General features: G+C 38.3%; 1 long non-coding RNA gene across 2 annotated transcripts; it reads left to right on the top strand.

Moving 5' to 3' along the window:
- Positions 1–17999: 17999 nt before the first annotated feature.
- LOC147347650 (uncharacterized) lies at positions 18000–22669 on the top strand. Of its 2 annotated transcripts, none has more exons than XR_015152354.1 (4): positions 18000–18210; positions 19020–19159; positions 19536–19664; positions 21761–22669. It is a non-coding gene; the product is annotated as an uncharacterized LOC147347650 (long non-coding RNA). The 2 variants fall into 2 exon arrangements; XR_015152352.1 differs by having other exon boundaries at positions 18050–18210; positions 19533–19664.
- Positions 22670–27310: the final 4641 nt, after the last annotated feature.

The raw sequence follows: 27310 nt of genomic DNA on the forward strand, positions 1-27310 counted from the left end.
TATTATTCAATAGCTGTATCTTTGGTTGTTTCAGTCTTATTTGATGGGATCACATGTGGCCTAGACTAAAATTGTTTTCCCTTTTTTAAGTTAACTTTTATTGGAGTATATAGCCATTCTTTTTTAGATTATTTTCCCATATAGATCATTACAGAGCACTGAATGGTATTCCCCATGCTACACAGTGGGTTCTTATTAGTGATCTGTTTTATAGATAGTAATGGGTATACAATCCCAATCTTCCAGTTTATCCCTCCCTTCACTTTCCCCCTTGGTAATCATAAGTTTTTCTTATTACCAGCTTTCCTAATACAAAATTTCACAAGGATGGGATCCTTATAAAATTTTAATGTTGGAAATAACTGTCTTCTCCCAATAAACTTTTATTGGTGATATCTAAGTACTCCAGGATAAAGAAAACCACTTGCCTTCCACTGTCTAATAGCGACGGAGAATTGCAGGAACTCTGAGAATGGAAAATGTAGAGAAATGAGAAAGACAATACTCCTTTCCTCGCGTTCTTTACATAAAACACCCTGGCAGAATTTGCTATATACACTGCTAAGTAAATTGAGCCTTTCTATAATTGTAAACAAAATTAAATTGCTACCAATTCTTTGACTCAGTAAATTTAATTTTACATGTATACATTCAACACTGCATCTAACTGGCATTATGGACAAATATGACTGCTTGACTGAGAGTCTGCACTGAAAATAAGCAGGAAGATCAGTGTTTTGCTGCTTCCAACCTTTCTTTCTATTAATGACAATGTAGTTTCTTTTATCAACTGCACCAACGATCTACACTCATTTTTAATTCATATAGAAAGGTCAAAAGTAAGACTTCTAAACAACTGTTAATATTGTTTTCCTGAAGTGTCAAAGGTAGAGAGAAATATAACAAAGCTATAAGCAGAAAATTAGCCCTTTTGAATATTAACATAAACACATTGTCGTCAACTATATTCAGCTAACACTGAGCACTATGTGTTCATAGAGTCCAAAAAATATGAATAACATGTTATTTTTCTCTTCAAGGTACCTTACAATGTAGTTGGGGAAATATATACACACATACTTGAAAAATGAAATGCAAATAACATCCATTAATGCAACTCTTCTTATAGTTCATCATATCTAGGAAGGGTTCATATATTTCTATCATCTTTATAGAGGTCTGAAAGTGAGTACCTACACTTAAACCACTGAAAAATACACCATAATCAAAATATTAAGAATCTGGAGTTGAGCTGTAGGAGTTGCTTGTATATTTTTGAGATTAGTTGTTTGTCAGTTGCTTCATTTGCTATTATTTTCTCCCATTCTGAAGGCTGTCTTTTCACCTTGCTAATAGTTTCCTTTGATGTGCAGAAGCTTTTAAGGTTAATTAGGTCCCATTTGTTTATTTTTGCTTTTATTTCCAATATTCTGGGAGGTGGGTCGTAGAGGATCCTGCTGTGATGTATGTCGGAGAGTGTTTTGCCTATGTTCTCCTCTAGGAGTTTTATAGTTTCTGGTCTTACGTTTAGATCTTTAATCCATTTTGAGTTTATTTTTGTGTATGGTGTTAGAAAGTGGTCCAGTTTCATTCTTTTACAAGTGGTTGACCAGATTTCCCAGCACCACTTGTTAAAGAGATTGTCTTTAATCCATTGTATATTCTTGCCTCCTTTGTCAAAGATAAGGTGTCTATATGTGCGTGGATTTATCTCTGGGCTTTCTATTTTATTCCATTGATCAATATTTCTGTCTTTGTGCCAGTACCATACTGTCTTGATAACTGTGGCTTTGTAGTAGAGCCTGAAGTCAGGTAGGTTGATTCCTCCAGTTCCATTCTTCTTTCTCAAGATCGCTTTGGCTATTCGAGGTTTTTTGTATTTCCATACAAATTGTGAAATTATTTGTTCTAGCTCTGTGAAGAATACTGTTGGTAGCTTGATAGGGATTGCGTTGAATCTATAAATTGCTTTGGGTAGTATACTCATTTTCACTATATTGATTCTTCCAATCCATGAACATGGTATATTTCTCCATCTATTAGTGTCCTCTTTGATTTCTTTCAGCTCAACTCCAGAAAAATAAACGACCCAATCAAAAAATGGGCCAAAGAACTAAATAGACATTTCTCCAAAAAAGACATACAGATGGCTAACAAACACATGAAAAGATGCTCAACATCACTCATTATCAGAGAAATGCAAATCAAAACCACTATGAGGTACCATTTCACACCAGTCAGAATGGCTGCGATCCAAAAGTCTACAAATAATAAATGCTGGAGAGGGTGTGGAGAAAAGGGAACCCTCCTACACTGTTGGTGGGAATGCAAACTAGTACAGCCACTATGGAGAACAGTGTGGAGATTCCTTAAAAAACTGGAAATAGAACTGCCTTATGATCCAGCAACCCCACTGCTAGGCATACACACTGAGGAAACCAGAAGGGAAAGAGACACATGTACCCCAATGTTCATCGCAGCACTGTTTATAATAGCCAAGACATGGAAGCAACCTAGATGTCCATCAGCAGATGAATGGATAAGAAAGCTGTGGTACATATACACAATGGAGTATTACTCAGCCATTAAAAAGAATACATTTGAATCAGTTCTAATGAGGTGGATGAAACTGGAGCCTATTATACAGAGTGAAGTAAGCCAGAAGGAAAAACATAAATACAGTATACTAACGCATATATATGGAATTTAGAAAGATGGTAACAATAACCCGGTGTACGAGACAGCAAAAGAGACACTGATGTATAGAACAGTCTTATGGACTCTGTGGGAGAGGGAGAGGGTGGGAAGATTTGGGAGAATGGCAATGAAACATGTAAAATATCATGTAGGAAACGAGTTGCCAGTCCAGGTTCGATGCATGATGCTGGATGCTTGGGGCTGGTGCACTGGGACGGCCCAGAGGGATGGTATGGGGAGGGAGGAGGGAGGAGGGTTCGGGATGGGGAACACATGTATACCTGTGGCGGATTCATTTTGATATTTGGCAAAACTAATACAATTATGTAAAGTTTAAAAATAAAATAAAATTGGAAGAATAAAAAAAAAAAAAAAAGAACATAAAAAAAAAAAAAAATATTAAGAATCATGATGAGGTTCTTTGTTATACTAATTTTTCCTTCTCCAGGGGAATGTCCCAACCCAGGAATCAAACCCAGGTCTCCTGCATTGCAGGCAGATTCTTTATCAACTGAGGCACCAGGGAAGTCCATACTGATTTATAGCCATGAGATTAAGGAAGGCCCCAAATCTGCAATGGTCTCATTGTTCCAATCTTACAAGATTTCAGAAAGAGCTATACACACTAGAGACAGTGACAAACGAGAAATTCAGTTACCACATTATCATAATTATCCAACTGTCCATAACTCCCAATTAAACCCCATAATAAATCTAATTGGAATGCTTGACTTAGGCAGTAGAGGCCGTTCTCTGGCTTTAAGTTCTCATCCCTAGCAAACTACTAAGACGAGATTAATGAGAGATCCAAAGCATGAGAGTAACTGCATGAGATCAACATGGCTCTTCATCCCCCACAGTGTCAGGCCAAATTCTGCTGCTTTTATAACGTGGACAAGAGATTGAGATAAAAAGAGGGTTGGGGCAAGCACAGCAGCTTAGCCTATGGAAGAAAGAAGCAAAAATGATAGGTCTATATTTATATGCACTGCTTTTTAACAGTTACCCTCCACCAACTCCCCTCCCCTATAAAATGAGCCCAATTTGTGTGTTGTGGGAGTAAACAGAAGAGATGTGATGAGAATAAGAACAGTTTGGTACGAAAGAGAGTACTTACCTGAAATTCTAATTCTGCTCTGCTCCATGTTTTGGGAAATGAGATAAGTTTCAATAGTCATTTGCTTAAAAAAAAAAAAAAAAAAACAATTTGCCTCATGATGGTGTGTTACTACAAAACGAGTCCAAAGGCAGCCTGGGAGAGGTTAACCCGAAGTAGCAACTCTACTTTGGGACGCCGGAGGGGACTGAGGGACAGGAGGAGAGTTAGTGAACCTAGTAATTTCCCCACCACTGCATGTACCATCATGTTACAACATGACACAAATTACGCCTTTGTCCTTTATTTCAGATTTCAAATACAACTTTCGCTGTGTGCTGTGCTAAGTCACTTAAGTCATGTCTGATTCTTTACGACCCTATGGACCATAGCCTGCCAGGCCGCTCTGTCCATGGGATTCTCTAGGCAAGAATACCTAAGAAGGTTGCCATGCCCTCCTCCAGGGGATCTTCCCAACCCAGGGGTTGAACCTGCATCTTTTACATCTCCTGCATTGGCATGTGGGTTCTTTACCACTAATGCCACCTGGGAAGCCCCAAATACAACCTACACGTATTTCAAATAGCTAATGAATACTTTTAATGTGGGAGAAAACTCTTAGACTATACAAAATCCAGTATTGTTGTCAACACATTCTGAAAGATGTAGTAAAGCAGTAAAGCAAATATTAATACATAAAACTTGCCAAAATGGAAACTACACTTTGTTGCTTTCAAAGCCATACCATCAGACTGTGGCATTTCATACAACTTAAACATAATTTCTCATGAGTTTATTTTACTTTGTTTTTTTCCAGAAATATTACTGCATTTCATTTTGACTAGCCTTATGTGTTTTTGCCATTTTTATAGACATGTTGCTGCCTTGAACCATATACAGCTAATACAAAAAAAAAAAAAAATCAGAGTAATAGCACCAAGGGAGCACAGCAGGAGATCCAAGCCACTGTTTCCCCAAAAAGGACAATAATTAGACATTTATCCATGACTGAAGGAAAGTTCTAGAAGAACACAGGATTCCATGTAAAAAGCTCCAGCAACACCACAAATCCTCCATTTGCTTTGCAGAATTTGAAGTTGATATTGGTTGTCCTACCACCAGATGTCTCATACATTTCACTCATCATCTTATGAATTTGAAGAAATAATCCCTAGAATTTTCATCACCAAATAGTTCATTGATGAAGATAGGATTTTAGATCTGCCCAGAAGACATCTCAACGAAGAACTGACTCATTGGAAAAGACCCTGATGCTGGGAAAGATTGAAGGCAGGAGGAGAAGGGGACGACAGAGGATGAGATGATTGGATGGCATCTCCGACTCAATGGACATGAGTCTGAGCAAGCTCTGGGAGACGGTGAAGGTCAGGGAAGCCTAGAGTGTTTCAGGCCATAGGGTCGCAGAGTTGGACACTACTGAGCAACTGAACAACACCACACTACACCTCAAAAGAGTATGCATGTTGCCTGAATGAAAATATTGGAGGAATGGTCACTGCTGTTACATTCGTCTAGTGGAATAGAAAAGGATGGTCCCTGAGTCTGAGAGAGAGGACATGCAGAGGAGAGGAACCAGCCTGTGGTCCCTGTGACTCACAAAGTGATAGAATGACATCATTTTAACATTAGGAATCTATCCAGAAAGGGTATCATGATATGGTGTCTAAGTTTCTTTAATGCGTTAAACATTTTCCCTCCACTCAACACCTCCACGGAGAAGGCAATGGCACCCCACTTCAGTACTCTTGCCTGGCAAATCCTACGGATGGAGGAGCCTGGTGGGCTGCAGTCCATGGGGTCGCTAGGAGTCAGACACGACTGAGCGACTTCACTTTCACTTTTCACTTTCATGCATTGGAGAAGGAAATGGCAACCCACTCCAGTGTTCTTGCCTGGAGAATCCCAGGGATGGGGGAGCCTGGTGGGCTGCTGTCACTGGGGTTGCACAGAGTCGGACACAACTGAAGCAACTTAGCAGCAGCAGCAGCAACACCTCCAAGGCCCATCATGGCTAGACACTTTCAGGAAACAACTCAGGTGATGGATGGTGTGTCTCTGTAACTAGGGGGTGGCTGTGCGGTGTTTACCTACACGTGGAGCTTGCGTCCGGCCCTAGGGTTTTGCCTACTTGTCAATATCCTCCATAGCATATACCTGCCTGTTACCTATAGCTTAATGAAAAAACAGATTGCTCTGCTAGAATCTAATGGCTGTTAATATCCTAATAACATTAACATATGCAATACTGAGCTGAATTGTAAGGCTGACAAGAGGTTACGTGCATGGAAAGGTAATTACAGTGGAAGTTTTAATGTTAAATCACCACAGTTTCTCTCTGCCTTAATAAACTGTCAGGTGCTATCAAATAAAGCAGAAGCAATTACAGGAAGCAACAGGATCCTGGGTTGAGGGACAGGACTGATGGAAAAAACAGAACATCCTTCCTCCCCCAAATAGCTTACATGAATAACTGGTAGCTAACAGCTGTGAACTCTGATCAACAAAAACATCAGCCTTCTCATTCATCCACCCAGGACATGGCATTTTGATTTCTCATAGGAAGGTACAATGTTTTTAACAATGATAAAATACCTAGACATCCAAAGAGCTCATTGCATATGTGTGCGCTCAGTTGTTCAATCATATCTGACTCTTTTGCTACCCCACAGACTGAAGCCCGCCAGGTTCCTCTGTCCATGGGATTATCCTGACAAGAATACTGGAGTGGGTTGCCATTTCCTCCTCCAAAAGAGCTCATTAAATTCCACCTATTATTTCTGCGTTCCTAAATGCTAACATTTTATTTAGTTTTACTCAAAGGCAGAGGACCCCTACATTCCCAGGTCTTTAAGCTATGATGGTTAGAATGGACAGACCGGGATACAGAGGGTGCCATGCGTCTAGGACAGTGCATGGCACAGCATAAGAACTCAGCTTGGGTAGGACACTGCAAAGGATGAAGAGAATGTGGGACCTGAGTACCTATCCCATCACTGCAACCTAATAGCTGGGCAATGTTTGACAGTTTCCTTCAACCTCTTCATCCTCCATTTCTCGATTTGTAAAATGAGGATTTTTGTTAATACCTACTTCATAAGGCTGTTTTAGTAGTAGTGGTGTTAGCCACTCAGTTGTGTCCAACTCTTTGCGACCTATAGCCCGACAGGCTCCTCTATCGATGGTTCTCCAGGCAAGAATACTGGAGTGGATTCCCATTCCCTTCTCCAGAAGATCTTCCCGACCCAGGGATCGAACGTGGGCCTCCTGCATTGCAGGCAGATTCTTTACCATCTGAGCTATAGGGAAGATTGCTCTGAAGAACAAATTAAATAACGCTTTAAACTTCTGACTTACTACAATGCCAGCCGCCTGTAATGCATTCAGTATGTGTGATTATTAATAATAGTTTATTATTCCATTATTTGTGGCCATGTAGACATGTATCTGCCCCCACACGGCACTCTCGACAAGTTTACTAGACCTTGTTCCTGGAGGCGGACCAAAGGATAAAATCATACACCATCTGGACAGGCAGGATTACCATAATTTACTGTTTAACCCTATTATTGGATATGTGAGGAAACTCAGCTGAACTCATATAGTCAGTCACAAACTAGCCAAAGCTAAGCATCCAGGCTCTGAAACAGGCACTGAAGATACAAACAAGAATAGAGCAAAGTCCTATTCAGTTGATGTTTTATCATCTTTAGTGAAATAGGTTAGGGGATAAGCAAGTTTGAAACACATCAGAGAAGCAAATTCCTGCTGGCACTCACACATTGAGGAGAAAGAGCCGTCCCTGGCTGTGGGGGCAGGGCAGCCTGAGAAAGTGTTCTAGACAGGGTAATAGTTGCTCTGTTGTTGAACAACTGCATACAATAAAAGCCTCTAAAAAGAAAATCAGATAAGAATATAGGCAAATAAATGAAATGGTGTGCAAACACCGTTAGTCATTAAGGAAATGCAAATTAAAACCCCAAGCAGAAACCTAAGCATTGGAATGGATAAAATGAAAGATGAAAACTGAACAACTAAAAGGCCAAAAATTGGAAAGGACCTGAAGCAGCTAGATATCTCCCACATCGCTGGTGAGAATGTAAAATGCATTAGCTACTTTCGAAAATAGTTTGTCAATTTCTGATAAACATCTGCTTAACAAATGATGCAGTTTTACTACTAGATATTTGCCCCATTGAAATAAAAATATATATATATATATATCTTTATACAAAAACTCCTTCATCAATGTTTATAGCACATTTATTCATAAATTCAAAAAAATAAAAAATAACAGCTGGAAACAACCCAAATGTCCCTCAACAGATCACTCAATTCAGTTCAGTTGCTCATTTGTGTCCACTCTTTGCAACCCCATGGACTACAGCACGCCAGGCCTCCCTGTCCATTGCCAACTCCCAGAGTTCACTCAAACTCATGTCCATTGAGTTGGTGATGCCATCCAATCATCTCATCCTCTGTCATCCCCTTCTCCTCCTGGCTTCAATCTTTCCCAGCATCAGGATCTCTTCCAATGAGTCAGTTCTTCACATCAGATGGCCAAAGTATTGGAGTTTCAGCTTCAGCATCAGTCCTCCCAATGAATATTCATGACTGATTTCCTTTAGGATGGACTGGTTGGATCTCCTTGCAGTCCAAGGGACTCTCAAGAGTCTTCTCCAACACAACAATTCAAAAGCATCAATTCTTCGGTGCTCAGCTTCCTTTATAGTCCAACTCTCACATCTATACCTGACTACTGGAAAAACCATAGCTTTCCCTAGATGGACCTTCATTGGCAAATAATGTCTCTGCTTTTGAATATGCTGTTTAGGTTGGTCATAACTTTTCTTTCAAAGAGGAAGCGTCTTTTAATTTCATGGCTGCAGTCACCATCTGCAGTGATTTTGGAGCCCCCCAAAATAAAGTCTGTCACTGTTTCCTCATCTATTTCCCATGAAGTGATGGGACCGGATGCCATGATCTTAGTTTTCTGAATGTTGAGTTTTAAGCCAACTTTTTCATGCTCCTCTTTAGCTTTCATCAAGAGGCTCTTTAGTTCTTCTTTGCTTTCTGCCATAAGGGTGGTGTCATCTGCATATCTGAGGTTATTGATATTTCTCCCGGCAATCTTGATTCCAGCTTGTGCTTCTTCCAGTCCAGCGTTTCTCATGATGTACTCTGCATATAAGTTAAATAAGCAGGATGACAATATACAGCCTTGACGTACTCCTTTTCCTATTTGGAACCAGTCTGTTGTTCCATGGCCAGTGCTAACTGTTGCTTCCTGACCTGCATACAGATTTCTCAAGAGGCAGGTCAGGTGGTCTGGTATTCCGATCTCTTGAAGAATTTTCCACAGTTTATTGTGATCCACACAGTCAAAGGCTTTGGCATAGTCAATAAAGCAGAAGTAGATGTTTTTCTGGAACTCTCTTGCTTTTTTGATGATCCAATGGATGTTGGCAATTTGATCTCTGGTTCCTCTGCCTTTTCTAAAACCAGCTTGAACATCTGGAAGTTCCCTGTTCATGTACTGTTGAAGCCTGGCTTGGAGAATTCTGAGCATTACTTTGCTAACATGTGAGATGAGTGCAATTGCGCAGTAGTTTGAGCATTCTTTGGCATTGCCTTTCTTTGGGATTGAAATGAAAACACCTTTTCCAGTCCTGTGGCCACTTGCTGAGTTTTTCAAATTTGCTGGCATATTGAGTACAGTACTTTCATAGCATCATCTTTTAGGATTAGGAATAGCTCAACTGGAATTCCATCACCTCCACTAGCTTTGTTCGTAGTGATGATTCCTAAGGCCCACTTGACTTTGCATTCCAGAATGTCTGGCTCTAGGTGAGTGATCACACCATTGTGATTACCTGGGTCTGAAGATCTTTTTTGTACGGTTCTTCTGTTTATTTTTGCCACCTCTTCTTAATATATTCTGCTTCTGTTAGGTCCATACCATTTTTATTGTGCCCATCTTTGCATGAAATATTCCCTTGGTATCTCTAATTTTCTTGAAGAGATCTCTAGTCTTTACCATTCTATTGTTTTCCTCTATTTCTTTGCATTGATCACTGAGCCTTCCTCAGTGGTTACTCAGCTATATGTATTTCCCAAAATCATAAAACTTTACCTTAAAAAGAATGAATGATGCTATATGCCCATTTTACCTTTTTTTTTTTTTTCTCAGAAAGGCCAAAACAGACTATGTGCAAAGATCTGTAAATAGAATACAGCATAGTAAATTCAGGTTTCACAAGCCTGACTAGAGTACGGCAGGTATCATAACTATTACTTAGCTAACTATCTGGCTCACAGTAGAAACCCAATTAATAGATGCAGCATTAATAAACAGAGGGGAATCATGGTGCTATGAGCCTGTCAATAGATAGAAGCCAACTCCACAAAACATGGAATCATTAGCAAAGTCGGCATGCTTATATATTGTTCAGTGACCCAGTGGAGATCTCTGTTGTTTATATTATGTAGTAAGTGAAGTAAAGTGAAGGTAGCTCAGTTGTGTCCAACTCTTTGCAACCCCAAGGACTATACAGTCCATGAAATTCTCCAGGCCAGAATACTGGAATAGGTAGCTTTTCCCTTCTCCAGGGGATCGTCCCAATTCAGGGATCAAACCCAGTTCTCCCACATTGCAGGTAGATTCTTTACCAATCGAGTTATGAGGGAAGTCCACACATTATGTAGTGGTACTGTCTTAAAGAAAAGGAGAATATGTACAGAGTTGGGGTACATCAGAGCAGCCAACGTAATGACCACAACGAGAATGGCTCCCCTTAAATTTGTTCCGTGTGCATCTGCACAACCCTGGGGGGAGGATGCTCTGGGGAACATTTCTCTATTTCCACTTGTCTAGCTATTTGAGAGACATCTGCTAATGAGAAAGATGAGTGATGACAGAAACACCGCATCAAAGTGCAGGACATAAGGCCTAAAGAATCCCACTTGTTTCATGTAATTAGGCCACTTCAGTCAAAATTTTTTTCAACAATTTTTCATACTTATTTATCCAGCCTATCCTGAGTATATAACACTCAATATAACATGATAATATTATAATATATCATATATTATGGTATACCATATTAGAAAATAAGGTAATACAAAATTATTCTCATGAAGTAAAATTTTACCTCACACTTGAGTCATAATAAAAAGTCAACATAATGACTCAAGACATACAGAGAAATAAATAACAATTGTATAACCATGTGGAGCTGTGTTCTCAGGGGCTGAGGAATGGCTGGATTAAGGGAATAATATAGGAAAGTAGAGTTGTTGCTTTACCACGTATGGTAGGATTATTATATTTATCATATCCAGAGCAATAGGTGTTTTAAGTGGTTTACTGATCATAATTATTTATTCATTCAGGACTTCCTGCACTGTAAATAAATATGAGTCTCTTGAAAAAATAACTTCAGAAGGTTAAGATGAGGCCAAAAACATAATACAAAATGGGAACCAATTCCTCACCATTTCAGTTCTACACCAGTCCACTGTGAAAAGACGCTTGGTCAACAATTTGAAGTTATAGTTCTTTTCAGAAAGGGGACAACTTGGACTTTTTTTTTTTTTTTTTGAATAATAATACTTCTCAGTAAAGGGCCAGATGGGATTAGAATGAGGGAAGAGAGCCAGAAACAGGAAATGCGGTGTCAGGGGAACAAAGCACAAGCAGAGAAAAATTCAGAGAAGTTACTCTGTGCTTCCGCCGAGATTCTACACATTGGGGTTTATCACATTGGAGTCTTTTGAGATTCGCCTGTCACTAGACACGACTAAGCACACTGCCTTTAAAGGAAATCTTTGTTCTAATTCCCGCCTGACAGGAAAAAGCTTCTGGGTTCACTCAACCCTAACTTTATCCTTTACAAAGGAAAACTATAGAGAGAACGGCTTTACTCCCAGGGGCTTCCCTAGCTCTTCTTATTTAACTCGCCCTGTCTAACCAGACAAGTGCTTAGACTCCCTCCATTCACCTGCCACAGCCCTCATCCAACACAAAAAACCTGCTTAGATACTTTTATTTTCTTTCCTTTGGGGTTCCTCAAAGTCTAGGTGCCCTAGAGAGGAATCCTTTGTAACTAGGCGACCCAAGTGATTGATAAAAGGGCTGGAACATTGCAAAAGATAGAAAGACTATTGATGGTTTTCCTCAACCCCACAGTAGTTGAGATTATCTGACCCAGATTCAAATCATCAGGAGATGAGACTTCCAATATCAAAACATAAGGAAAGGACCATATTTCTCACATTGAACTTAATTGCTAAGCACCCTGAACATCCATTATATGAGAGAGATGAAGACAGGCCCTTGCCTCAAAGCAAGATTGCACTCATCTTTGAAAAGTGAGCATTTACTTAATTTTAAGGCATCCTAGTAAAAAATATTCACTCTCAAAATTCAAAAATCCCTATCAACATTTTACAGTACCCTATAATTGAGCTTTCCCATATTTATCTCTAATCGTGTATTTATGCTCCAGATTATAATCTCATATATATTGCAAAACTGCAGAAATGTCCCCAAGAAATATTGTTAGGCTTGGAATTAACAATGATCACCTCCCATTCTGATGATGACATCATTCTTATCACCTGTGTATCCGGTAACATCCTTGGTTGCAAGCAACAGAAACTGATCCTGGGTAATTTAAATAGAAAAGCCATTACTGGGTAAAGAATGGATTCACAGAACCTGTGGACAATGAAAAATCAGGCTTAGGAAATAAACCAAAAGTAAGGGAATTTGGTGAAGGCAAGGAGAAAAACATTTGCTTTTTAGCAGAAATGTCCAGTTGAGGTGTTGCCTTGGTTACCTTAGAACACCAATGAAGCCGGACACTGCACCCTTACTGAACATGCGAGAGCTATGAATGGCTCTTCAATCTTTCTCTCTGAATTGTCTGCTCCAGAGTCAAATTTTGAAGCTTCAACATCCAACTGCCCAAGCCTAGATCATGCCCTGGTATGTTCAGACAGCTGATTTCTCCCTCGAATCCCTTTTGAAAGTCTCTGTTACCACTGAAACATCATCCTTTAAAAGCTCTTCTTGGCAAATAAGCTGAAATTCCAAAATGAAAGGAAAAAAATACCTTCTTTATATAGCTACATAATATGAAGCAGTAGCTCAAATATCAATAGAGATACATACGGTAATAAAAGAAAAACGAAAACCAACTATTAATATGCCTTTGCTCTGCTCTTGGCATTGATTTCAGCTGAAGTTTGCTCATGTTTGGTTACACCACAAATTCCGAGGGTGCTCACCAAAACCAACAAAGAGATACTTCTCCTGTCTGAATTATGTCTTGATTACAGTGAAAGTCAGTGGCCTAGGAACAGGTGGTTTTCTTCAATCAGCTGAGTTCCCGAGAGATGAGAGGGGAGGTGGGGCTTGCGAGACCTGCCACTGGCTGGCAGTGGCTCACTCATCCCAAGACTTCTTGTTACTTTCTGGAAGGAACTGGAAATTTCAGAAATTACAAAGCTGCTCTCAGCTTTGATTTGGCCCACTGCTCACAACAGCTGTAAAAGTTGAATCTTGTGGGGGGCGGGGGAGAGGAGGTGGAAAAAAAAACAAGGTCAAGACTGGTTATAATGTGGTTTTACTAGAGGTATTGTTTTCAGAAGAGGGAAAAACCACTATGTATGAATATGCAGAGAGTGAAAAATGAGAAAAACATGTTCGTTTTATTTCAAGCTAAAGAGATTGGGCCCACAACCCCCATTACAAATATGCAGCTACAGGCAGAATGAATAACTACTTGTCTTTGAAACGCTTTAGGATGCATTTGAACTTATCTCCAAAAACATTAAGTATTTTCAATTTTTTGTTAGTTCTCATGACCTGAATAATGATGGGGTAGGGGGTGGTCTAAATGTTAAAACAAGCTAGCAAAACAAAATTATTTATTTTAAACTGATTTCCACTGTATCCCACGAAACAAAGGGAAAGATTTTTCTTTCTGGACTTATTTCCTTTTATTTATTCTCTGCTGCAAAGAGATTTTTTCCTCCCCAAATAATTCAAGCATATATTTCTCTTCTCTAGAGTTTCAAACTGGATTTTTTTTTTCTTTTCAAAAGCAGTGGATTAGGAGAGAGCCATTTTAGCCCCAAATAGTTACCAGGTTTTTCATGATTCTTTTATCAATTAACTGGAAATGTTCACATCACTTTTGACAATACATGCCAGCAGGAAGGTAGTTCTATTTTAATTATTTAGGATCATACTTCTCAACCCTCAATGCGTATTAGAATCACCTGGAACACTTAAACAAAATGGATGTCTGGGCTTTATTCCAGCCCAACTAAGTCATAATCTCTAGACATGGAAGCCAGTCATTGCTGTTTGGTTTCCAACTCTCAGCTGAATCTACAACATGAGAGATGGGGCTCAAAACCCCTCCCAGATGGCTGCCATTTCTTTGTGGCTGAGCATCAAAGGTCATACAAAAGGATTTCTATTAAGGCACCAAGAAAGAATTAGAACAAAACTTCTCCGCCTTCCTCCTACAGAGAAATAGACTGTGCCAACGCAATTTGTGAGCCCAAATGGATTACAATAAAACAATAAGTCACTTTACCAAACTCCACACCTCCAGCTCTCTTCTCCCAATTAGTCTTTTTGATCTCGAAATAGCCACTTAAAAGATGTAGCTTCAGTACCTCAGACTCTTAGCCTGACTCTCACTACAAGGCTTGCTATAAATTGTATCATCCATCAGAGAATACAGGAATCCCAAGACATATGCCCTTGCCAATTTTTGGAAACATTTTTGAAGTACTTTTGAGATTCTCAGGAATGAGTTCCCCACTGGTATTCACTTGATGGGCAGAAAAAAAAAAAAAAAAAAACCTCAGTTAAAAGGAGTGCCGAGCAGTCTGACTCTGGGTCCAGCTGGGGCCCAACTCCCCCAACAGGGAGTAACAGCTCTCCAGCCTGCCATTCTGATTCAGTACATCTGAGGTGAAACCTAAAGACTGGTATTTTTTAATAGGAACCTCAGAAGATTCTGCAACAGATGGTCTGCAGACCACCCAGAGAAACAAGGCCATAGACTGTTAAATGAAAAGCTTTCAGAGAAACCAGGAATATTTAGGTGGGAAAAGCTAAGCTATCTTCAAATGTTTAAAGGGTTTTCCTGTTTGGAAAAAATAAATAAATAAATAAGTTTTTTTCTAAACTCTCTTCTGTAAGATTGAAAAAGATAGAAAAATGAAACGGGTGGAAAGTGGAGAAAAAAAGTTGATTTGGCCTTAATTTAGAAAAGAATTTCATAGTCATCAAACTAAACTGCCTTAGAAAGTAATATTTCGTGATCCATCCAAGAAGGATTGCCACTTAGCAAAGATACTATCAAAAGGATGCAAGCTTGTGGTAGATAAACTGTTCAGTTTGCCATGTCCCTTAAAACATGAATTCACTAAAAATAACAAAGCTCATCATGGGTCTAAATCTTTATGGTAGTTTGAAAAAATATATAGCTGACCTTGTGTGCACCAAATTTAATTAACTCAGTTTCTCTAAAGCACCTCATTACACCTTGAATATCTTATACCAGTGAGTCATGAAAGTGACTTTTGAGTAAAGAAGCTTTAACCCAGTTAATAGGTCTGCCCCCAAAAAAGTCGATTACCTATTTATGGCTTTAAAGTCAAGCATCAAAGTTAGTTCAATACAGCGATAGCTAGCTAGCTAGATGGGCTTCCCAGGTGGCTCAGTGATAAAGAATCTGCCTGCCAATGCAGGAGCCATGAGTTCAATTCCCTGGGTGGGGAAGATTTCCTGGAAAAGGAAATGGCAACCCACTCCACTATTCTTGCCTGGAAAATCCCATGGACAGAGGAGCCTGTTGGACTATAGTCCATGGGGGTGACAAAAGAATTGGACACAACTTAGTGACTAAACCACCACAACAAAGCTAGCTAAATAGAAAGAGATACGGAGATAGATAATTGGATAGACAGAATGAAATGAGAGAGATTCATTCACTCCTGGCTAAGAAGGACTAAGCACTCTCCAATCCATCTGTCTTATTGAATGCAGCTTTAAAATGTGGAAAGAATGTGCATGGAACAGCTAGCTATTTGAGGACTTTGAAAAGAAAATAGCAGCAAGTGGGTTGAATAAGAAGACTAGAATTAAAAGTACCAGCAAACAGACAATGACTTCACCAATTTTATTACCCTCTGGGGTTCCATGACCTAAATTCAAGATGGCTTGAGAACTTGAAGGGGTTCTTGCCATATACAGAAATCCAGAAGCACTCTAGTTCTGGCTCAAGAAGTGTTAAAAAGGCCTCCTAGATATCTACACAGTCAAGCACAGTGTTTTCATAGCCAGCTGACTCAGCCCTAGTTACTCTAATGGTGCCTTAATGTCAGTGTGGTGGTCATGTCTATGCAATAATCAGTTCAGTTCAGTCACTCAGTCATGTCCGACTCTTGGCGACCCCATGAATTGCAGCACGCCAGGCCCCCCTATCCATCACCAACTCCCGGAGTCTACCCCCAAACCCATGTCCATTGAATCAGTGATGCCATCCAACCATCACCTTTGCAATAATAGGGTGTATAAAATCTGCTACAAAAATCTCAGATTTTCCAAGTAATTTGAGAAATGAATGTCATTCATTTTTTGACTCTTATCCCTTGGTCCTCAAGTTAAAATGCATAAGAGGAATGCACAGAACAATAAAGATTCTGTCCATTAAAATAAAAAAAAAAGGTGGGAGGGGCCTTAATGCTCAGAGGGAGCATAGAAATCTGTTTTTCTTTTTCCTCATTTTTCTTCCCTTGTTTCATTCTTCAGTGCCTCAGCCCCCAAATGATCCTACAGCAGTGGTGGCAATGGCAGCAATCAGACCCTGTAGGTCCCTTTACTTTGAAGGAAGAAAATCTTCCCCTCCAAACAAAGGAGCTATGGTCTGAAAATAATGGGAGGAGCCCCAGCTACTTACCCTACTCACTTCCTTTTTCTCAGGTCCCCCCTTCCCCACCACTTTCTTCTCTCCTGCCCCCTTGACCTTGATGTGGGTGGAGTCAAGGAAAACAGGCAGCTGAGCAGGATGTCTTAAGGCAGGAGGTCTTTCTGACCTGAAGACTGCAAAAAAATGGAATCTGAAGGAACCAGAATGTACCACAGAGATAGCAGAGAGAGAATTTAAGAAAGCAACTCCCATCAGTGGTATATGAACTCTTGGCTTCACTTGAGTTGCAGGTGTGTGAGTCTGAATTTTAAAAAACACACACAGACTTTGAGGAGGGGTGATGGAAGAGTCTATTACCCAGATCCTATAACCTGGCTGCCTGGAAGACCTAAAGGACAGATCTAAATAACACTGCAAAGGATTTTAAAACCAAACTGATATTGGGACCACAACCCAAAGAAATCTGATCAAAATATGACTTGAACCCAACCAAGTTGATCGCCACTAAAGCAAAAATATTATCATTCTCTGTGGGGTTTCAGCTAGACCCAGAGGGTACAACATCATAGTCAAAATGTCCACAATATAACATGAAATTATTTGGCATACATAAAACATGGAAAATCTCAACTTGTGTAGGAAATGAATCTTTGATGATAGAGTTGTTGGAGTTATCTGAGAGAAATTTGAAAGAAATTATAAAAATAAGAAAGAAGACAGAAACACCTTTGAAACTGGAAAGAGAAAATCTCAGCAAAGAAATACAAAACATTATGAAATACTAAATGGACATTTTAGAATTGAAATTATAGTAACTGAAATAAAAATCTCATAAGGTGGTTTCAATGATCAGAATGGAGGTGGCAGAGGAAAGAGTCAGTAAACTTGAAGATTCATGAATAGATCTTACTCAATCTGAATAATGAAAACCAAAGGAAAACAATGACTGAACAGACTCTAGAACTAACACTTGTACCATCACAGTGCCAGAAGGAGAAGAGAAAAAAGTGTGAGGCTGGTAAAAATTCATAAGGAACAATGGCTGAAAACCTCCTAAATTTGGTGAAACACTACCTTGTAGATTCTGTTTGTATCCTGGGCCAGGCAGCCAGAGGACAAAGAGAGAAAAAGTAAGGGGGATTACTAACCCAGCCCTTTTGTAATTGCAGCTGCTGGAAACTTCCTTTAGAGTTAGCTTGTCTCCTGTGGGTTTCCATAGCTACAGCTCCAATTGCTGCCATGAGATTGGCTAGTGGCTGGGGTGAGGTCCGGAGAATGGCAGCTAAGGGTTGGGTTTCTCACTCAGCGTTGTTAAGTTCCACCTGCAACTGTTTAAACCAGGTTTCCCCTGGAGCTTTCTCTGCACCAGTAGTGCTCACTTCCACAGTTCTGGCTGTGTTAGGTTCAGGCCAGAGGATACTAGAGGGACAAAAAAGGAAAACTGTGAGTGTTGAAAGGCCATTCTTCATCTCCAGTCCACTTGCTACTATTAATATTTATTTTATGGCACCCACAGATAGTTGCTCTCTACATTCTATCCAGGCTTATATTTGCTTTCAATCAGAGAGACAAGGATTGCTTATTCCATGTTACCCAGAACTGGAACCTCATTCTTCTAGAATAATTTCAGCCAAGGATAAGGATGTTCTGGGGAAATTACTAAATATAACAAAATATTACTTCTCACACTTTGGATAACATTATTGCAGATGAATGTTAAATAAGTCACTTTTGTTTTTCTGCTTATAGATTATCAGAAGGAATCTAATTTATTTAATTATATTCCTAGTCACTTTCCAATCACATTGCCAATATGAATTGAAAAACTAGAAGGCTATTTTTATTGTATCCATAAAGATCATCTTTTAGAAAGTTAAACTGTTTTCCCCTAAATATTTATATAGACTTTACAAATTTAAACAGTCATCACTTTGGACTCTCCATGCCCCTGATTACCATCATTAGTACAGAAAGGGGGAAAGTGGCTATATATTGAAATACATGTACACTCTTACCGTAACATGTTATTTTGTACATTTCTTACTATATTATTCATTCAGCCGGTATTTATTACATGTTCATCTAATTCTGGCTTTGACATTGTGGCAGTGAATAAATTGGTTAAGGTCCTGTCTTCATTCTATTAGTGTGGATATTTGAATAAAATAGCCTAGGCCTGCTGACAAGCACAACTGGTCTGTACTATTGTTCTGAACATGCAGATGATTTTATCTTACTTATTCTGCAAGCAGACTTTGCCTCTGGTGAGCTTTACAACAGGATGGAGACTGGACAGATCACATTTCTCTTCAAATGTACTCCACATGAAGTTTGGGGCCATTACAAACTTCATGTTCAACTGAACGATCTTAAACATAACAGTGTGGTTTAGGTATGAATATTCCTGTTCACTGAGCATAACACTCACTGTAAAATCTTGCCTTGAAATATTTTGCAAATTTCCTAAATTTGGGCAAAGATGTCAGCTTTACAAAAGCAAAAAAAAAAAAGCCACAGGTTGAGTCTAGTGTTCTTTACCCTCCGATTTGTACTCTCCCAGCTGAAGTTAATAATTATACCTTTTATTTTCTTAAGCAGCTTTTTCACTTTGAGAGTTTAAATGACTTGGTTAGCACAGCTTAGCTTTTCCCAGGTGGTTTATTGAATGTCACAGTTAACAACCTCAGACCTGAAAAATGAAGCTAAATTCTTAAAAAAAAAAAAAATGAGTTTTGTGTATTCACTTCTGTATCATTTTGGTTTAGTAGCAAGAGAAGGGCTGCTGCTGCTGCTGCTGCTGCTAAGTCGCTTCAGTCGTGTCCGACTCTGTGCGACCCCATAGACGGCAGCCCACCAGGCTCCCCCGTCCCTGGGATTCTCCAGGCAAGAACACTGGAGTAAGTTGCCATTTCCTTCTCCAATGCGTAAAAGTGACAAGTGAAAGGGAAGTTGCTCAGTCGTGCCCAACTCTCAGCGACCCCATGGACTGCAGCCTACCAGGCTCCTCCGTCCATGGGGATTTTCCAGGCAAGAGCACTGGAGTGGGTATTTGTATTTGTACCATTTGTAGCCATTTGCTACAAATTCATTAGCTCATGAATGTGCAGAATTTTTGTTAAGTATTTTGTATTTCAGCTCTATGATCAACATTATCATAATGTATATTAGGCACTTGGCTTCTTTTCATTATCTCCTTTTTCCTTCTCTTTCCTCCTTCATCCTCTCCTCCATTCTTGCCTTCCATCCATCCCCTTCTTCTCATCTTCTACAGTACTATCTCTGGTCATTTTTCATCTTCTCAAAAGTTTCTCACCGAGTACTGAGAGTATGAACATGCCATTGTTGCAGGCAGGGGGACCCCTTCCAGGGCCCGAAACTGGGCTCTTGTCTAACACTCGGAAATGAATTGTCTGAGGAGACCCATGTACGGACAAAGCAAGAGAGTTTATTGGGAAAGGGCACCCGGGTGGAGAGCAATAGAGTAAGGGAACCCAGGAACTGCTCTGCCATGTGGCTCGCAGTCTCAGGTTTTATGGTGACAGGATTTGTTTCCGGGTTGTCTTTAGCCAATCATTCTGACTCAGAGTCCTTCCTGGTGATGCTCACCTTGTTCAACCAAGATGGATGCCAGAGAGCGGGATCCATCTCTGGGAGGTGGTTGGACATGTGGTGTCTCCTTTTGACCTTCCAGTTGGTGGTGGCTTATTAGTTCTGTGTTCCTTACCAGGACCTCCTGTCCTAAAACAACTCATGCAAATGGTTACTATGGTGCCTGGCCAGGGGGGGCAGTTTCAGTCAGTGTGCTTCCTCTAACACCATCACTTCTCAGATATATCTAGGTGTGGTTTACCAGAAAATTTAAGCATCTAAGGCAATTCTATCATCACTGTCACATGGGCTGTGCATGTGTTTGTTTTATATGAATCCTAGAATGTGAATAACCTTCTACTTGGCAGAACACATTCAACTAATTAAAGCTGGTAGAAACTACAAAAATTTCACTGAATTCCAGAAACCATGTACCTTCTTAGTTTGTTTTGAGGCATTTTTTTCCCCAACATTGGTTAAATAGCTATCATTTTAACATTTGCATTCCTCCCACCTCCCCCCACCCAAGGGAGGATAGTACTATTGTAATTATACTACATTCTTCTGAGGTTCTATAATGAGCTATTATTTTGCTAATGGAATATTCAAGTAGTCTGTAGTAATTTATCAAATAGTCCCAAGTCCCATTTTCTCAGTGTGAATCTTTTTGTTCACAGGTAAATTGATGTGTGGGGGGTTATCAAGGCTTTTTTGTAATTCAAATTATCCATTCCACCTCTCTTCACACACACACACACAGACACACAATATATACAATCTTAGAAGAGTTTTTAGAAATGTTTAGAATTAAAATTGTACAGACTTTTTGCAAGTAGAAATTTCTGCATTTTAATTTTCTTTTTTATTTTTGCATTTTGATCCCTAATTTTGAAAATGCACCTAAAATAAAGGAGGAAGGGAAAATGTAATTCAGTTTTTTTCATGCTACAGGCTGTTCTTTTGTCAGCTTGAACCACTAGCAGGAGAGCACTATTCTAAATTAGACACTAAGAAACAGGAAACCATCTCAGCCCAAGCTCTTCTATTTTCCTCCACTTTTAAAAGACATGAATTTAAACTGGTGTGGTTCTTATTGAAATGGACACCCCCTTTTGGCACAGAAATGTTAAAGGTATATTATTATATCTTTAATTAAAAGTGTTGCGCATATATTAATGAAGAGCTCCTGAGCAGAAAACTATGCAAAAAAAAAAAAAAAAAAACCACATTGGGAGACTTGTTTAAAACTATTTAAACAAACAACAAACAAATGCAAATTACCTATACAATTAACTAAGCCACTAACTGTAAGGTTCCAATTCCTGTCATGATGGTAAAATGCTTGTTCTGCTGGCTGTTTCCTCAAATCAACCTTAAAGTTTATTTTGTAATATTGTCCTGACAGGAAAACATCTTTGAGGAGCTAACTAACAGAAGGCCCTGAGGATGAAGGATGTCTAGAATCGCTGCTGTGTGATAGGACGGGGAGTTGCACCCTCCTATGGGAGTGCTCCGAAGATGACCCTTGAGGAGACAGAGTGAAGAAAAGCCTTCTTAAACATGTACTTGCCTTTCTTTCACATTGTCTTTGGACAATCATCACCTTCCCATTCACCAGAAATCTTCTGCAGCAGCTCAGATTGCTAAAGTGGTGTCTCTGAGATAACACTGGGCAGCACAAAGACCCTGCCTGAGTGATGAATTATTAAAAACAGGTGAAGGCTGACCAGCTGCTCTCGGGCATCCACTATCCCCCCGCTTCTCCAACAACATCCATTCGCTGATGAATATCAGCCTAGGGAGACTGCCTCCTCCCATTGCTGTGCAACCATAAAAAATGAGACATGAATCACCCACAAGATGAAACTCCTGTGGGAGAATTGTTAACAGCCTGGAATCCACAGAGGTTCTGGGATGCCTGAGACTCTCTGCCCAAGGATTTAACCCCTCCTCTGTTTTTAAAATTCACCAAAATTCACATAGACTGGATCCTCACCTTTGGCCATTACCCAAAACACATTTCCAGGAATTCAGGGCCGTGTTTTCTATTCAGAGATCCTGCTGAAACAGAGTAGCTGACACACCAGGAGAGCCTGAACTCAGCAAGGTAACTAGATGGCAAACAAAAAAGAAAGATTAAGAATTGAAAATAGTATGATAATTATAATTAAGAATTAAAAATAGTATGATAATTATAATTAAGAATTAAAAATAGTATGATAAATATAGTTATAGAAGTATTAGAAGATATTCACCATATAAGAGAGTAGCATTAAGCCACAAAAGAAGTTCCAAACGGAAAAATGATGCATAAGAATTTAGGAATTCTTCTCAGGATTAAGGAAATCCTGAGAGTTCTTTCATTTAAATTAGATTTAGAAGGGCCACTGAGTAACAAATAGTACTGACAATGAAAAACCTACACCTAGACAAATAAGTAAATTTAAGAAAATTAAAGTATAAAATTCTGAACACTGATAAAAAGAAAGCAAAGAAAGGAACAAATACTCCAAGTGAAAACAATTTTAGAGGATGTAATCAAATTAGAAAAGCACAAATCTAGAAGATGATGGAAGAGATATGATAATTAAAATTATCAAATATTGTGATAACAGTTAATGCTGGCAAAGACTGAGGGTGTGGGTGAGGGTGTGTGTGTGTGTGTGAGAGAGAGAGAGAGAGAGAGAAAGAAAGAATGGAAAAAATCTAGAGCAAATGGAAAAGTATATATAGAGTAACCTGGAAATAAAATTCAACATTATTCAATTTAATGAGTTAGCAAACCTAAGGAATGAGTGATAGTTTGTCTAGGAAAATATTCTTTTGGGAAAGTTGGTTGTTACTCCTGTTGTTAGAAGAAAAACTATAAAATTTGTGTATGTGTGTATACATAATAAAATTTAAATATTTGTTACAAGAAAATAATGATGATTTTGGATCTTTGGAGAAGGACAACTGCCATAAGAATGAAATAAATAAATGTCATGTAGAAATTTTAACCAGCAGAATAAATTAAAATCATTCAAACAGCACAGATGGAGAAAAAAGTTTGAAGTTTACATGAAAAATAAGTACCAATATATTGGTAGTTATATTTATCTAGTATTTATAGTTATCTATAACACTGAGTTAAACATACTAGTTAAAAATGGAGACTATATATAACAATGCATTTTTAAAAAGAGTAAATAATATGTTGTGTGAGAAAAGAAAAATATTAAGATGTATCAAGCAAATACGAACCAAAAGAAAACTGACATAGTAACCGTATACCTACAAATATAATTTACTTCCAAGAAGATGTTACATACGGATAAAAGAAATACTTGGACAAGAAGATATATTTATCATAAGCCATGTCCATTCGTTTCCATATTGCATATGATAGCATCCTCATTGCAGTGGCATATCTGAGCAGGTGCAACACATCAAATGACTTGGCAAACCCTAGTTATTTAGGGTGTAGACCAGATATGGTCTTTAACACAAGTTTACCAACTCCTGATATGTAAAACTGAATTCTAGAAGCAGAGAAAGCAAATGGGGTAAAAAATAATATTAGAAGAGAGCCAGAATATTATAAATGATAGAATTAGTAAACAAGAATGTTAAAAAAAGCTATTATATCTCTATTCTATATGTTCAAGAAACTAGAAAAGAGGTTGAACATATTACATAGAGATATATAACATGTATTTTTTAAAAACCTGAACTTGTACTGATAAAAACTATAATATCTGAGAAGAAAAATTCACTGGAAGGGATTCATGGTTGAATAGATATTGCAGAAGAAAAGATTAATGAAATTGAAGATATATCTATAGAAACTACCTAATATGAAGGAAAAATATAAAAAATAAAGGCCAAAAAGCTCGAACATAATAGTAGTTAGCCTTGGAACAAATATATATTAACACATGATTAGAGTTGCTGAAAGACAGGAAATTAGGGATGACCGAATAGTTTAAGAAATAATGGGAGCAATTTTTCTGAATCTGCTGAAAACCATATATCCCCAGATCCAAGAAACTCAATAGCCTCAAGTATAAATGACATATTTAATAGCAAAGACTTTCCCAAGTCACATTACAATAAAATTGCCTAAAATCTGTAATAAACAGCCTTAAAAAGCAGCCAGAGGTACATTTCATATAAAAGAACAATAATTATCACAGCAGATTTCTCATTGGAAGTAGTGCAGACAAAACTAAATAGTCCTAAAAGAAAAACTATCAACCTAAAATTATTTACCTATTGACAGTACCTTTCAAACACAAGGATTAAATAAAGACATTTCAAACCTACAAAATCTGAAGGCAATAAAGAGCACTGGGAATGATAATTGCTACTGCTGCTGCTAAGTCACTTCAGTCGTGTCCGACTCTGTGTGACCCCATAGACATCAGCCCACCAGGCTCTCCTGCCCCAGGGATTCTCCAGGCAAGAGCACTGGAGTGGGTTGCCATTTCCTTCTCCAATGCATGAAAGTGAAAAATGAAAGTGAAGTCACTCAGTCATGTCCGACTCTTAGTGACCCCATGGACTGCAGCCCACCAGGCTCCTCCATCCATGGGATTTTCCAGGCAAGAGTACTGGAGTGGGTTGCCATTGCCTTCTCCAGGAATGATAACTATGTAGGTACATATAAAGATTTGTGAGAAAATCATTTAAATGTCTTTAAAAGATAATCTTCTCTTTAAAACAAAATTCCTAACAATGTATAACAAGGTTGAAAACATGGTCAAAGCAAAATGTATAATTACAATATATTCAAGGCTGGAAGGGAAGAAAGAGGTCTACATCATTTTAACTTTCTTATAATATGCATAAATGTATATATCACTTTAAGTTAGACTGTGATAAGTTACAGATGTGTACTTTAAACCCTAAAGTGAATATGAAGATGACATACTGAAGAGTTATAACTAATGTGCCAACAAAAGAATATAGAATCATAAAAATTAATTAAAAAGAAGGAAGAAAAGAGAAGAAAAGTATGAATGGGACAGATAGGAAGCAAGTAGCAGAATAATAGATGGTCAATAATCACATCAAATCTAAATGGTCTAAACCGAAGTTAAAAGGCAGGGACTGTATGATAAGTCAGAAAACAAATACAACTATATGCTGCCTAAAAGAATTCATTATATAAATATAAAGAATTATATTAAAAGCAAAAGAATGGGAAAAGATGTGCTAGCTATGAAATCTAGAAGAATAATTGATTTATGAAAATATATTTTTCTCTTACATATGAACAAAGACTTGGCTAAAAATTGAATTCTTTTATTTAGGTTACAGCTCTTGTTCTTTATGAACTGTTGACTAGGGATTAGTTCAGAGACCATATGGTCTGCTGATGTGGTTTTAGAGTGGTAACAGAAAATGTAAATTTGCTGATGAATCTAAAACCTGGAAATTTCACATAAAAATTTGCATTTCTGGTGTTTCTCAAAAGGTTATAATGGTTGGCAGCCCTGGAATGCCATTCTCATATGGGAATACAGAACTAAAGTTGAGTGGCAACTTCTGCCTTTAGTCTAAACCTACAATCTCCAACTCAATGGCACCCCTCTCCAGTACTCTTGCCTGGAAAATCCCATGGGCGGAGGAGCCTGGTGGGCTGCAGTCCATGGGAAGAGTCGGACACGACTGAAGCGACTTAGCAGCAGCAGCAGCAGCAGCACAATCTCCAACTCACCATAGTGCCTATTGGCAGGACTCCACTCTCTTGCATTGCTTGCCTGACATCTGATGGCCACTGGGACTGTGAGCCCTGATGTTGCTTGATTGGTTTTTAGAATTCTGTATCCATGAAGAAAATTGTGAAACAATTCTGGCTTTTGTTGTCTGGTTTGTTGTGATCTCTTATTTTTAATGCTTTGACTGGATGGAATTAAGATTTATTTAAAAATTGAAATTGTAGGATACATGAAAAATAAAATAAAACTATAGGAATCCTGTGTCTCACTGCTTTCTCCATTTACTTATCTGGTACATAATTTGTTCTGCATACTAAAGTATTAGTTTAGGAAGTTTGGCTTCTATTGTAATTTATTTATTACTTTCATTTCTTTATTGTGTTACCAGTTAAGCATATGCTGAAGATTTTTCTCTGATTTTAGTTGCCTTTTCTCTCTCTTTCTGTTTCCTTATTTTTTTTCTCCTGTGTTCTAAGACAAACACTCAAGTTTTTATTCATTATTAAAAGCTCAATTTTCTGTAATGCTGATACAGCTCTTTATTATTTCTAACAATAACTTTAATCTTTGATTACATTTTAGTGTTAGAATATATTAATAATAATTAATATTTATTGAGCACTTAACTACATGCCAAACACCATTTAAACATTTGAATATCTTATCTCAATGGATTTTTTCTAAAATCCTATGAAGATTGACTATTATTATCTCTTATAAAGGTGAAAAAAATAAGACTTCCAGAGATTAACTTTTTTGAGATCAAAAGTATGGAAAATAGTGAAAGCAAGACAAGTAACTGGGCATTTTTTAATCTAAAGCCCATGCTCTTATTCATGAGCTGCACAGTAAGCTTTCTTTTTCTCTGGTTTGTTTAGCTTGCTCTTCATCCAATTAATTCATTTCTTTTACCTTTAATTATGTTTCTTAAAAAAAAATCCCCTCCCTCTTGTACCTCCCTTCCACTCCCCATCCCATCCATTAATTGTGATGATAAAATAAAAGTAACATAAAATTTACCAACTTAATTTTTAGGCAGACAGTTTAGTAGTATTAAGTTCACATTTTTGTGTAATCAAACAATCTCTAAACCTCTTTTCATCTTGTGAAATTGAAACTCTGTACCCATTAATCTCCCCACCCCTACACCTCAGCCCCTGTCAACCACTATCTTACTTTGTCTCATCAATTCATTCTGTATCTCAGTTTGTTATTTTAATAAGAATTTAATAAGAATTCCTTGTGTAGGAACC

This window comes from Bos grunniens, chromosome 23, assembly GCF_055505025.1.
Source record: "Bos grunniens cultivar Pamir isolate PY7600 chromosome 23, Bosgru_T2T1.0, whole genome shotgun sequence".
Lineage (NCBI taxonomy): Eukaryota > Metazoa > Chordata > Mammalia > Artiodactyla > Bovidae > Bos > Bos grunniens.